The sequence below is a fragment of the Lucilia sericata genome, unplaced genomic scaffold, assembly GCF_015586225.1.
Source record: "Lucilia sericata isolate MDLA Ls3-8-SP2 unplaced genomic scaffold, ASM1558622v1 Contig000360F_arrow, whole genome shotgun sequence".
NCBI classification, from domain to species: Eukaryota; Metazoa; Arthropoda; class Insecta; order Diptera; family Calliphoridae; genus Lucilia; species Lucilia sericata.
The window spans coordinates 162,102-175,589 of NW_023994379.1; the positions used below are offsets into that span (position 1 = coordinate 162,102).

At 30.1% G+C, this 13,488-nt stretch overlaps 1 protein-coding gene across 1 annotated transcript in view; it reads right to left on the bottom strand.

Moving 5' to 3' along the window:
- The window catches only part of LOC119604083 (protein retinal degeneration B), a 43,279-nt gene extending 31,238 nt beyond the window's left edge, over positions 1-12,041 (bottom strand). Inside the window, exon 1 of the mRNA XM_037956518.1 lies at positions 11,897-12,041. The gene's annotated coding sequence lies outside the window, so the exon portion shown is untranslated. The remainder of the gene's footprint in view (positions 1-11,896) is intronic.
- Between the last annotated feature and the right edge of the window lie 1,447 nt (positions 12,042-13,488).

The following is a 13,488-nucleotide window of genomic DNA, read 5'->3' on the forward strand; positions in this document are numbered from 1 at the left end:
AATCAGGTTTAAGGTGTGTTTATAATAAATTTATAAAATTGCTAGCGTAAATAAAGAAGCGCAAATAAGGCTGAGGTGTCTTAATTTGCTTAGGCTTGATAACCCAGCAAACATTATGACAAAGATTTCTTAACTTATAACTTTTGAGAAAAGCTGCTGAAAAGTATAGAACATTTTTCGTATTGTAATTTATATAATTGTTTATTGGGTTTAGAATTTTATGCTTAATAGTATACGCACAATTGGGACGAACAACGAATTTTTCGGAACGAATATTCGTCGTCAGAAATAGAACACACTTGGGTATATGAAAATGTACATAATCATTGCGTATGACGAAATTCGTCGTACGTAACGAACTATGCGATAGGTTTATTTCTATTTCTTACGCAGACGAACGACGAATTAATTGGGGGAAATTGTTTTAAAACCAATTCCGGTAGCCCGAATTTGCTGAAATTTGGCGGTTGTGAGTACAGCTAATGACAATACAATATAATGTTCGAATATTCGAAATTATATTAGAAAATTCGAAGTTATGTTCGAAAAATTTTTTATGCTCTTAAAATAATCTCTGGGTCATAAAAACTAAAAACTAAATTTTCGAAAATTCGAACTTAAGTTCGAAAAATTTTTAAAGCCATCAAAACCAGTTCTCGTGGCCCGAATTGTCTGAAATTTGGCAGTCTGGAGTACACTTGATGACACTACAATGCTATGTTGGAATATTTAAAATAAAGTTCGAAAATTCGAAGTAATGTTCGAAAAAATTTTGAAGCTGTTAAAATAATCTCAAAATTGGGGATATTCACAAAAATATAATTTTAGTTCTTTTCGAGGCCAATTTCTTACATTTTCTAATTTCGAAATAATGTTCGAAAAAATTTTAAAGCTGTTAAAATTATCTCAAAATCGTGGAAATTCACAAAAATATAATTTTTGTTCCATTTTCATACTTTTTCCAATTCCGAACAAACAAATTTTGAAACGAATTCGCAGTACGAATAATTTGATTGTGTTCCATTCGACGAATTTACACAACGAAATTTTGTCGACTAGTTCGTCGTGCTATACGAAATTCGTCGTTCGTCCCAATTGTGCGTATACCATAAATCTTAGCGAGATTTACGTGTGAATATTTTAATGTTTAAAACATTTGTTTTTGTCATGGTTGTATCTTATTTATTTGACAAGATAAATGTATAAATATGTTAACTAAATAAATGATGACATTTAAGTAATATTGATTGTTTTAAATCATGTTTTCAGTTTAACTGATATCTTATAACATGCTAATCTCTTGCTAAAATTATACACAATTTATAACTTTTTATTAACAATTTACAATAATTACACCGTGTGACAATATTATAAAAAGTGAATATACATACTTTGGTCTAGTGGAATTACATTTTGAGAATTTTAAGTTTGATTTAAGCTCATAATTGCTTTAAGATAACAATACGATTGTTTTAAGAATGTTAAAGATTGAATTAATACCAAAATGGGCTTGATTGGACCTCAATTCGCACTTGATTTCAAAATTCAAAATATGTAATTTTTAATGATGCGATGAACTCGCGATTTAGATTACGTGGACAGTCACTTTATGTAATTTTGTCACACTGTGTAATTATTATAATTTAGTTTGTATTTAACCTATTTGTTGTAGTTTGTTTGTAATTTACATTTTATTATATTTCAAAAATATTTCATTTCGATCATAAATTATATTTTTTCCTCAGGCTTTATCTATACGACCTAAAAAAGTGCACTTTCATTTATAATTTTACTTTATCTCGGTTATTAAATGAGATAATTTGACAATATTAAACAAAATTATACTAAAATATTACTAATGCTGAGATAAAATCGCAATAGCGCAGTTAGAATATTATTGGAATTTGTGGGTTCTGTTTTATTAACTTTTAGTAAGGAGTTTCTTTAAAGTGCTGAAAATAAAACGATGTTATATTCGGCCCAAATATCTTACTACAAAACCATCATAAACCTTCTTCCTTCTAGCTCTAATAGTTTCTCAGATATACGAATTTTTGTATCTGGGGTGACAGACTCCCCAAATAAAAGTCCGTCCATTTTTCTCTCAAATGTTCAAATGGATGTTAAAATTCTTCTCACAAAATTTTAAGATTCTAGCTCCAATAGTTTCCTAGATAAAGGAATTTTTGAATTTAATTTATATGGGAAGTACCACATTGGAATGATTTGGCATGGGGTCTAACCAGAGCACCATATAATCTGGCACTACGTGTGGCCGGTTGGCCGCAGGACCTAGTCCTGACCGGTCAATTGGTTGAGGTTCATTCGGGATCCACGTAGTGGCTGTGGTTTAATACCCAAAATCGCGGGGAGAGAATGTTGGTTTAAGGATTGATATATCCTATACCTAATGGGTTGGATAATTCTCTCTTCGAACAGGTCTGTGTACAAAGTAGGATATGCTGGATTCCTGAACCCGATCGGTATTTCTTACCGGTCGTGTAGTGGGACGCCGGGATATGCTGGGGAGTTGTCAGGTTAGTATTCAATGGTTGCCTGTCATCCCGTAGAGTGATCTTTATGATCATGGGAATGGAACTGTTGCGAAAATTGGTGAAAGATCGGGAAAGTCTCCATATATTGAAGATTAGTACTGCTTTAGTATGCCTTTTTACGCTTCGGGGAAGTTCTTCGGTGCTGTTGCCATCTCAACAGGATATATTGATACATACTACGCGACTAATTGTCGGGGCAATTATTGGAATTAATCGGTTTATAAAAGAGGGATCGTGATCCATTTTGTTGGGTACTTCGGACTACCAAATATGTCTCTAGGTGCTGTTGCCAAAACAACAGAGCCATCTCAGTAGTGTGTATGCGCGGGCTTAAAGAGGTTAAGGAATGCACTGGAATGGGTCATTAGATGATGGGGATTGCATTTTAAATATTGCAATCTTTCCGATTTGCCGGAAGATTGATTTCACCTGATGTTGGGACTTGTCAAACCCTTCTATTGACTTTAGACCATGATTGCTTTTTCCTTGTCGGGGTTTGCATTGGGATTGATCCCATGCTGCCTGTCATTCCGCAACGGGGCTACTATGGCAATAGATTAGATAGCTCGAGTTCTTCTGCAAAGTGCTTGTACATGGACCGGCTCAGCCATGTACAAAAATTGCCACCTGAGTTCTTCTTCTTCTATATATTCTAATGGATGCTAAAGGTTTTTGTGCAAAATTTTAAGATTAAGATATACAATATTTTCCAGATAAATTCATTTTAGTATTTAATTCATATGCTAGTCCGCCCATTTGTTGTCCTAAGCATTCATGTTGATGCTAAAGTGTCTCCGAAAAAAATATTTTCTCAGATATACTAATTCAATATTTTCTTTATATGGGAGGTGCCACACCCACTATAGCTAGGCTGCCCATTTTATGCTCATTTATTCATATGGATGTCAAAGTTGTCCATATAAAATTTGATTTGGACTGTAGCTCTTGCAGTTTCTGAGATATGCAGTTTTTAATACTTATTTCGTGTGGGCGTGGCACGTTGCCCACTTAACACTTTGACGCAAAAAGCAGCCTATAGTTCTTTTCAGCCATACTCGAAGAGACTGCGAAAATTTCCGAAAAATCGGTCTAGCCGTTTAGCAGTCTATAAAGTCCAAACAAACACACATTCATTTTTAAATAGATTAATGAATAAATGAGTTATAGAAGTCATGCATACGTAGAACGCTAAGACTACATAGTGAGTTATACTTGAACATTTTTTTAATCTCATTTCTTACTTAATTTATGTAATTAACTTTTTTTCTATTATATTCTGAATTTTGAAATCAAGCACAAACCGTGCTCAAATCAAGCCCATTTTGGGATCAATTCAATCTCTTACATTCTTAAATCAATTTTAATTTTTAAATCGAAACGAAAATTCTTTAAATATCAAAGGATACGTAATTGAATCAGGTATTTTGTAATTCGTTAAAGGAAACCTGTAGTTCTGAAACCACTCTGGATTTGCTTTGACTACGGATTACTCAATTCTTTTTTTGAGTGTAGTTTCTAATTAAAGCAAATACAATATCTAATATCAAAGCAGATGAAACAACAAAACATTTATTAATTGAGCAAACAATATTAATTAAAACCATAATTAAATAAATAACTTAATTGTAAATCTCTTAATAATTGTCTTTTTTTTGAAAAATCAAAAATGAAACAAACAATTATTATTACGTTCATAGTATACCTAAACTGCTTGGTAAATTTTTATTAAAAATATAAATTTAGTTAGAATTTGTTGTTTAACACATTCATCTTTGATTTATTGTTGTTGATTTTACTTTGAGATAAATGCAAATATTTTTGAAAAATATTTAAATATTTTAAGTAAATAAATGTAAATAAACTTATTCACTCTCTGTATTTAAAATTAATTAAAATATTTCATGCATTTTGTTGAGAATTTGTTGTTTTTTTTTTCACTAAAAATAATGGACTTTGTTATCTGGCAGATTAGGAAATGTCATCAATCATTGGGTTTTACATTTATATATAATTTTTGAGCTATAGTATACACCTATAGAAATTAAATATTTGTTCAATTCACAATCAAGTTGTATATTGTACCTACTAAAGTGTAGTAACAGGGATTGTGAACAGATATTTGCAGCAAGTCATAAGTTTATGTTCTCAATGAAAAAAAAAAAAAAACAATCAAAACAAATATACATAACAATATCAAAAGATAAAAAAATCAAAAATATTAAATTAATTAAACATGCGAAGTAAACCAAATTAATTTCTTTGAATTTTCAATTCTTTTATTTTCTTTATTCCACATTTTAAACTAATAAATAAACAGTTTTTAATAAAATTTAAGTTTTTTTGTTTTGGTAAACAGCTGTTTGTTTTTGATTTCAGTGTTACCACTTTATCGTTTTTTTATGCTAAAATCATTTGAATTTTTTGTTTATATGTTGAAATAAACAATTGGCAACACTAAATTTTCTTACAACATTCGAAAAACATATGAAAAATTGTCGTAGGAGTTGTATAGAGCTTTTGCATAGAAAATACCAACAACATTGTTATGACTATTGTAGCAGCTGCTGACATACAACGCAAACAACGCTACAACATCGATTGTGAATTGAACAATTTTGTCTTTAAAATTGTGGGGGAGAAAGAGTAAGAAAGGAAAGTTTTAATAAGTTATTAGGCAAACATTCAAAAATGCCCTGAAATTAAAATACTTTTTATATTTATTATTACATAAGCAATCAGTTTAAATGACCTTTGATTACCATATTATAATATTCTTGTATATTGTATTATTTTTTTTAAATATCTGCTAAAATTTTTTATGTTTCATATTTTGCATTTGTTTTAAATTTATTTATAGCATTTATAGCTTATAAAACTATTTTAAATGATAAAAAACACATTCACTTGATAATACTTTCTAATCATGATAGCATATCGAAAAAAATATAGAATTTTTTGAACTGCACGTTTTACTACTATTAATTTCAGTTAAGCAATTACAGTGAGGTTCATAACAATATTTGCAATCAAATCTATTACACCAACCCTAGCGACAAGGGAACTGAAACAGAACTTGACACTTGATTGGTTTTATGGGAAGAGACTCTATAGTCTAGTATATAGTTTAGTCTATGGTCAAGTCTATGGTCTAGTCTATAGTCTAGTCTATAGTCTAGTCTATAGTCTAGTCTATAGTCTAGTCTATAGTCTAGTCTATAGTCTAGTCTATAGTCTAGTCTATAGTCTAGTCTATAGTCTAGTCTATAGTCTAGTCTATAGTCTAGTCTATAGTCTAGTCTATAGTCTAGTCTATAGTCTAGTCTATAGTCTATAGTCTAGTCTATAGTCTAGTCTATAGTCTAGTCTATAGTCTAGTCTATAGTCTAGTCTATAGTCTAGTCTATAGTCTAGTCTATAGTCTAGTCTATAGTCTAGTCTATAGTCTAGTCTATAGTCTAGTCTATAGTCTAGTCTATAGTCTAGTCTATAGTCTAGTCTATAGTCTAGTCTATAGTCTAGTCTATAGTCTAGTCTATAGTCTAGTCTATAGTCTAGTCTATAGTCTAGTCTATAGTCTAGTCTATAGTCTATAGTCTAGTCTATAGTCTAGTCTATAGTCTAGTCTAGTCTAGTCTAGTCTAGTCTATAGTCTAGTCTATAGTCTAGTCTATAGTCTAGTCTATAGTCTAGTCTATAGTCTAGTCTACAATATATTCGGTTTGATCATATTTCCATTTTATTCTTAATCATTTTCAAAACTTTCGATCAATTAGTGACAAGGAAACGAAAAACATTTAAAACATATATAATTTCAAGTGGTTAATTGGTTGGTACCCTTCTTTTGTTTATTTATTTGATTATTCTTTTTTTTGCAAATTTTTTTTTGTCAAACAAAAGTCACTTGACAAAAACATTATAAAAAAATAAAAAAAAAAAAAAACAAATTGGAACAAGAAAGAAATTCCCAAATTTATGTCTAACACGATAATGTAGAGTTATTATGGGGTAATTTAAAATAAATAAATTTACTTATCGTGCAGACGGGCTTTTGTTATTTATTTTCATTTCTTTCTTTTAACATTTTTTTAATAAAAAAAGAACAAAAGTCTTAAAAAAAACTTTTTACAACTTTAAAATTCCCTGTTAAAGTTGTTTTTTTTTTGTACTTTCTAAGACATGCGCATTTTTAAAGGTTAAAGTTCATGGCAGGAAGCTGGCAACAGGATGAAGAGAAATATGTTGCTGCACATTTCATGCAAATCACACTTGATGAAAAAATAACAACAAAAACAATAGCATACCGTAAATCACAAAATTAAAGTCAGGAAGTAAGTCTTTTCCAAGCAAAGCTACTTTTATATGGGTTTGTTTAAATTTTCTGTTTAGTAGTAATTTAAAAAAAAATGTTTGCTTTAGTTTTTTAATATTTAACAAAATAAAAGTAGATAATTTAGTTGAACGTGTTTGCCTATAATTGATCAACAACATTTACAGAAAAATGTCCACTAACTTGTAATCAAAATATTTAGTCATTCGTTAAATATAAATATGTACATTAAACGAGTTAGATGTAACTGAATACAAAAACAATTGCACAATTTGGTTTTAAAAAACATATGTATAGGAAAGTATAGTTAATCACGCTCGAATATATGACACCATAAATTTCTTACAAAAATGAAATAAGAAAAAGACTAGACTATAGACTAGACTATAGTCTAGATTATAGACTAGTCTAGATTAAAGACTAGACTATAGACTAGACTATAGACTAGACTATAGATTATATTATAGACTAGACTATAGACTAGACTATAGATTATATTATAGACTAGACTATAGACTAGACTATAGACTGGACTATAGACTAGACTAGACTAAAGACTAGACATAGACTAGACTATAGACTAGACTATGGACTAGACTATAGACTAGACTATAGACTAGACTATAGACTAGACTATAGACTAGACTATAGACTAGACTATAGACTAGACTATAGACTATACTATAGACTAGACTATAGACTAGACTATAGACTAGACTATAGACTAGACTATAGACTAGACTATAGACTAGACTATAGACTATACTATAGACTAGACTATAGACTAGACTATAGACTAGACTATAGACTAGACTATAGACTAGACTATAGACTAGACTATAGACTAGACTATAGACTAGACTATAGACTAGACTATAGACTAGACTATAGACTAGACTATAGACTAGACTATAGACTAGACTATAGACTAGACTATAGACTAGACTATAGACTAGACTATAGACTAGACTATAGACTAGACTATAGACTAGACTATAGACTAGACTATAGACTAGACTATAGACTAGACTATAGACTAGACTATAGACTAGACTATAGACTAGACTATAGACTAGACTATAGACTAGACTATAGACTAGACTATAGACTAGACTATAGACTAGACTAGACTATAGACTAGACTATAGACTAGACTATAGACTAGACTATAGACTAGACTATAGACTAGACTATAGACTAGACTATAGACTAGACTATAGACTAGACTATAGACTAGACTATAGACTAGACTATAGACTAGACTATAGACTAGACTATAGACTAGACTATAGACTAGACTATAGACTAGACTATAGACTAGACTATAGACTAGACTATAGACTAGACTATAGACTAGACTATAGACTAGACAATGGAGTAGACTATAGACTAGACTATAGATTATTGTCTACTATAGACAAGACTATAGTCAACGTTTTGCTTTGAGTAGGAATTACTCAATTTTTTAGCGTAAGAAGGCAAAAATTTTACTTGCAAAGTTTTCGGAAAATAAATTAAGTATAAGAAATACAAAAAAAAATTAGTGCAAGTTTTTATTTGTGGAAATATTTCTGATGCAAAAATGTCTCTATTGTTCATTAATTTATTTCAATGTTTTTTCCCTAATACATAGTTTGTTTAAATAGTTAGCAGTAGTTCAGTGTGACGAAGTCAAATAGTCGTTTATCTAATCAATTTCAATCGTTTTCAATTAAGTTCAACTAATCAGTGGATAATATTCTTATGCGGTAAAAGCAAGTGCAAGGGGTTTTGAATGAGACGTTTGATAAACACATAACAAGATCAGTTTTGTGTGTTATTTTCTTTATTGTTGTTACGTTCATGGGAACTTAAAATAATTATTGTTTATTATTTTCTGGAACAAATCGCAAGAGAGAATGAATGTTAATATTTATCTCCAGAGTATTTAAGTTTCAATCAATTCAAGAGTTATGTTTGAGATCAATGATCAATAGATTGATCTCAATTTGTAATGAAAGACTAACATTTATACGAAATCTAAGCACGATTTTCTGGTTGCAAATATTTCTTTAGAAACTGCCTCTTTAACGTTCCACTTTATTTCTGATTTCCCAGTAATTTTCCTTTATTACATTATATTACGCACCTTAATAAAATCTTACTCAACTAAAACTAAATTAACCTTTTATATCCAATTAAAAAATATAAATAAAATGTTTCTTTAATTTGCTTTCAATTTCAAGTCAATTATAATTACATTTTTTCCACAGTTGCTTGAGCATTACCAACTAAAAAAGAAGAGAATAAAGTAAAAAATTTACCCAACACAACATTGACCGACCGACCGAACGACCACCAACCCCAAACCCATGATTGTGTAAAAAAACATCAAGTGAACTTTGTATCCATATTAAACCTTGACCTTGCTCCAGTAACAAACAGCACAATTTCAGTTTTATATTTTCTTCTTCTTTTGTTCCAATAAAAACAAGTGCACTAGTATTGAGTAAACTAAAAATCCATTTCTGTTTTTGGTAAGATCATGATAATTTTTATGGTCACTCTAAATTTAGTTTGTTTTTTGTATTTGTTGCCAACATTTTTTATGCTTGAGAGACCAGAGAGTTTGAAAATAAAATAATATTTAAATGCGAGCAATCTTCAGGTGATTATAGATGAGTAAAAACTACTGCTATGCGGGCAAAGTGCACAAACAGAGACAAATAATTCAACGAGATGGAGATAAGTCATCTATACAGTCAACTAACCATCCAGCCAGACAGTAACGTAACGTTGAATGTTTGATTTTTGTTTATTTAGTGTTGGGTTAAATTACAGAGTTGCCGGCTTTGTGGGGATTGCAAATACAAACAGGGAGGGGAAATACTCAGCAGTTTGACAAAGAGTCAATTCATTCTAAACAGTAATTTCCTATAACATCTAACCACCTGGTAGGTTATAATATGTCACGAATGTACTCTTTGCAAACTAAACTGAAAACAGTCGTTTTTTAAGTGAGAGTCGTCACTTTACCGCATCCAAGTAATCTAGAGGGTATACAAGTATCAAAAAAAAAAAACTTTAGAGAACATAACTATTGTCATTTATTGACGCTGTAAACCATGACGAGATAATGGACAATGCTTTTCACAAAGCTCTGATTGAGGTTTATATTAGAAGAACTACTAAGGATTTCAACTTTGTACGAACCTTTCTTTTTTACTATAACAACTTGAATTGAGTTGTGAAGATCGGTAAGAGGCCTATTAATCCTTCACTTAGAAATTGTCTCATCTTGAGGCATGTATCCAGTCCAGAATAGCCTGGTATCCAGCACAGTTTTAATTAATAATACCAAAGAATGCATCTGGTTCGATCATTTATTTATCAGATCGATCATAGGCCTAGTGTTCAGCAGCATTAGTCTACAGCAACTCCTACCTAAGATTAGGCGATACTATGGCCCTATTTAATAGCTTGCTTTGGTTCCACAAAGAGGCGTCAAGTCACCCATGTTAGAAGCTATTCTCAGGAATAGTATCCATCACAGCGTTATTTAATGGTGTGCAATCCATTAAGATATGTCAATCAGTCCATGGCAACTCCCCAACTGATAAATTGTATATTTTAATTGTGCACCAATTTCACTATTCGTCCAGCTTAACTCTGGATCATCTACAAAGTTTATGGGATCTAATTTAAGAAACCGAGCCAATATGTTTTCGTTTTTGAATCCTACTCGATAAGCCTTCTTTCAATACTAAAAGTAATAATCCCAATTCAGCTTTTAAGTTGGTTATGCCCTATAAGCGAATTGAAGATTTATGATACTCATCTTCTCTTAGGACAAGTTTCCAGAAAATGGATTTATTTTAATAAATCATATTACCTACCAACTAAAACCTGGATCAGTCCTCTTCCGAAAATCAATTAAACGAATATTGTTCATTAACAAATAACCATATACTGATAAAATTCTTCACAAATGTGTTTTGTATACATACAAATCATTCTGTGAAATATTTCCCGGAACGACCCATATTGGTCATAGCTCCCATATAATGTCCACTTCCGAAATTCGCTTAATCGTAAATAACTCATGAATTAGTAATGCTAACATGGCAAAATTATACTCCAATATGCTTTTTATATATGCAAATCATTCTATGAAATTTTTCTCGGGTCAGACCATATCTTAGCTCCCTTATAAAGTCCACTTCCGAAAATCACTTAATCGTAAATAATTCTTCAATTAATAATGATATCGGGATATTTTGACTATATGTCAAGTCATCATGTGAAAGTTTTTCCGGATCGGTCCATAATTGGTCATAGTTTCCACATAAAGCTCTCTTCTTTAAATCAGTACTTAATTATATTAATTATAATATAAATTTCAAAATTTATAAAATGTAAATTTTTATAAATATTCAACGTCTTAATAAAAAACTAGATTATAGAGTATATAGAATTCGGTATAGCCGAATATAGCTTTCTTACTTGTTTGTTATCTGTACCCCATCGGTTCTAAATTTTGAAAATGCATTCAGTTTAGCTTAGCTGTTGAAAGAAATTTCTAGTTAATTTGTTTTCTATTAACATGTCTAACATTTAAAGATTTGCACACTTGAACATAATTAATACTTAGTTATCGGCGTTATCGCATATTATCGATTAATAAATTGGAAATGAGATAAACTTTTTTCCAATCTAACTAACATAAAAATTAATAAGCATAAGGGAGATTTTATGAGCTTTTAACTGATAATCAAAATGGGTTTAATGATTATTTAACACGTGTGGCATCTCTAAGGGGGGTAAATGTCTGTGGTAGTGAAGATAAATAAAAGAAAAAATATTCAATAGTAATATATACGTACAAACAAATACAACAATTACGATTAAACTAGATTGTAATGGTTATTAAAACAAAAATAATAAAAACAATAGTTAAAGTAATTTCGAGCAATAGTTAAATGGGATAAATACACTTTAAGGTAAATAAAATGTTATTTTTGTAATTTACACTTACATGACATTTAGCAACAATTATTTAACAGCTGCTGTTTTTAGTGAAAACAAAATTATTTTTATATTTTGACTTTTAAAATGATTTTTTGCACAAGAAGATATTTTTTTTTATTTTTTATAAGGGATTTATGATTTGTATACAAATATTTTATTTTCTTTTGTTTGTTACAACAAAAAAAAAAAAAAAAAAACACTTTTCGGGTGAATATAAAAAAAGCTTAAACAAATATAAACAAATTGTAGTATTTTTTTATATAAATTTTGTTGTTATTTTTGCCAATTGTCTAAAATTGTACAATAAATAAGAAAAACGGCGTGCTTTTTTATTTTTCAGGGGCTTTTCTCCAACAAAAACACCAATTTCTTTTTTTTTTCTCAAATTTTCATTTAAATTTATGGCTTTTTCATTTTTTTTTCACAATTTATTTATGAACCACCGAAGACAAAATTTCTTTTATTTAATTTAACTTTTTTTGGTTTAAATTAATATATTTCTTCTTTTTTTTTGGGTTTTATTTTTTCAATGCTAAATTGATTTCAAAAAAAGTTTTCTGCAAAAATTTTATTTGTTGTATTTCAACACAATTACACCCGTTTGTTTATAATTTTTTTCGCTTACGTTTAGTATTTAGTTTTTTCTGTTTTTTTTTTTGCGTGCTCTCCCGAACGCAGCAGCGTTATGACTGATTGTTTAACCATGAAATTTGTTGATTCCATAAGATATACACAAACAAATCCACATGAGCTCCCCGAAAAACAGAAACAAAATGCGATACACTAATAACGACAAACAACTATAGTATCTGCCAGGCATGGAAAATTCAGTACATTAGTACTTTTTGATATCGAAAAAAAATGGTACCCCAATGACATTTTCGGTACTTTTTCTAACATATTGTCTAGTCTATAGTCTAGTCTATAGTCTAGTCTATAGTCTAGTCTATAGTCTAGTCTATAGTCTAGTCTATAGTCTAGTCTATAGTCTAGTCTATAGTCTAGTCTATAGTCTAGTCTATAGTCTAGTCTATAGTCTAGTCTATAGTCTAGTCTATAGTCTAGTCTATAGTCTAGTCTATAGTCTAGTCTATAGTCTAGTCTATAGTCTAGTCTATAGTCTAGTCTATAGTCTAGTCCATAGTCTAGTCTATAGTCTAGTCTATAGTCTAGTCTATAGTCTAGTCTATAGTCCAGTATATAGTCCAGTCTATAGTCTAGTCTATAGTCTAGTCTATAGTCTAGTCTATAGTCTAGTCTATAGTATAGTCTAGTCTATAGTCTAGTCTATAGTCTAGTCTATAGTCTAGTCTATAGTCTAGTCTAGTCTAGTCTAGTCTAGTATGTAGTGTAGTCTATAGTCTGGTCTATAGTCTAGTATGTAGTGTAGTCTATAGTCTGGTCTATAGTCTAGTCTATAGTTTGGTCTATAGTATGGTTTATAGTCAGGTCTATATTCTGGTCAATAGTCAGGTCGATAGTCTAGTCTCTGGTCTATTCTATAGTCTAAACTATAGTCCATACTATAGTCTAATTTATAGTCTAGTCTGGTCTATAGTATAGTCTAGTCTATTGTCTAGTTAATAGTCTAATCTGTCT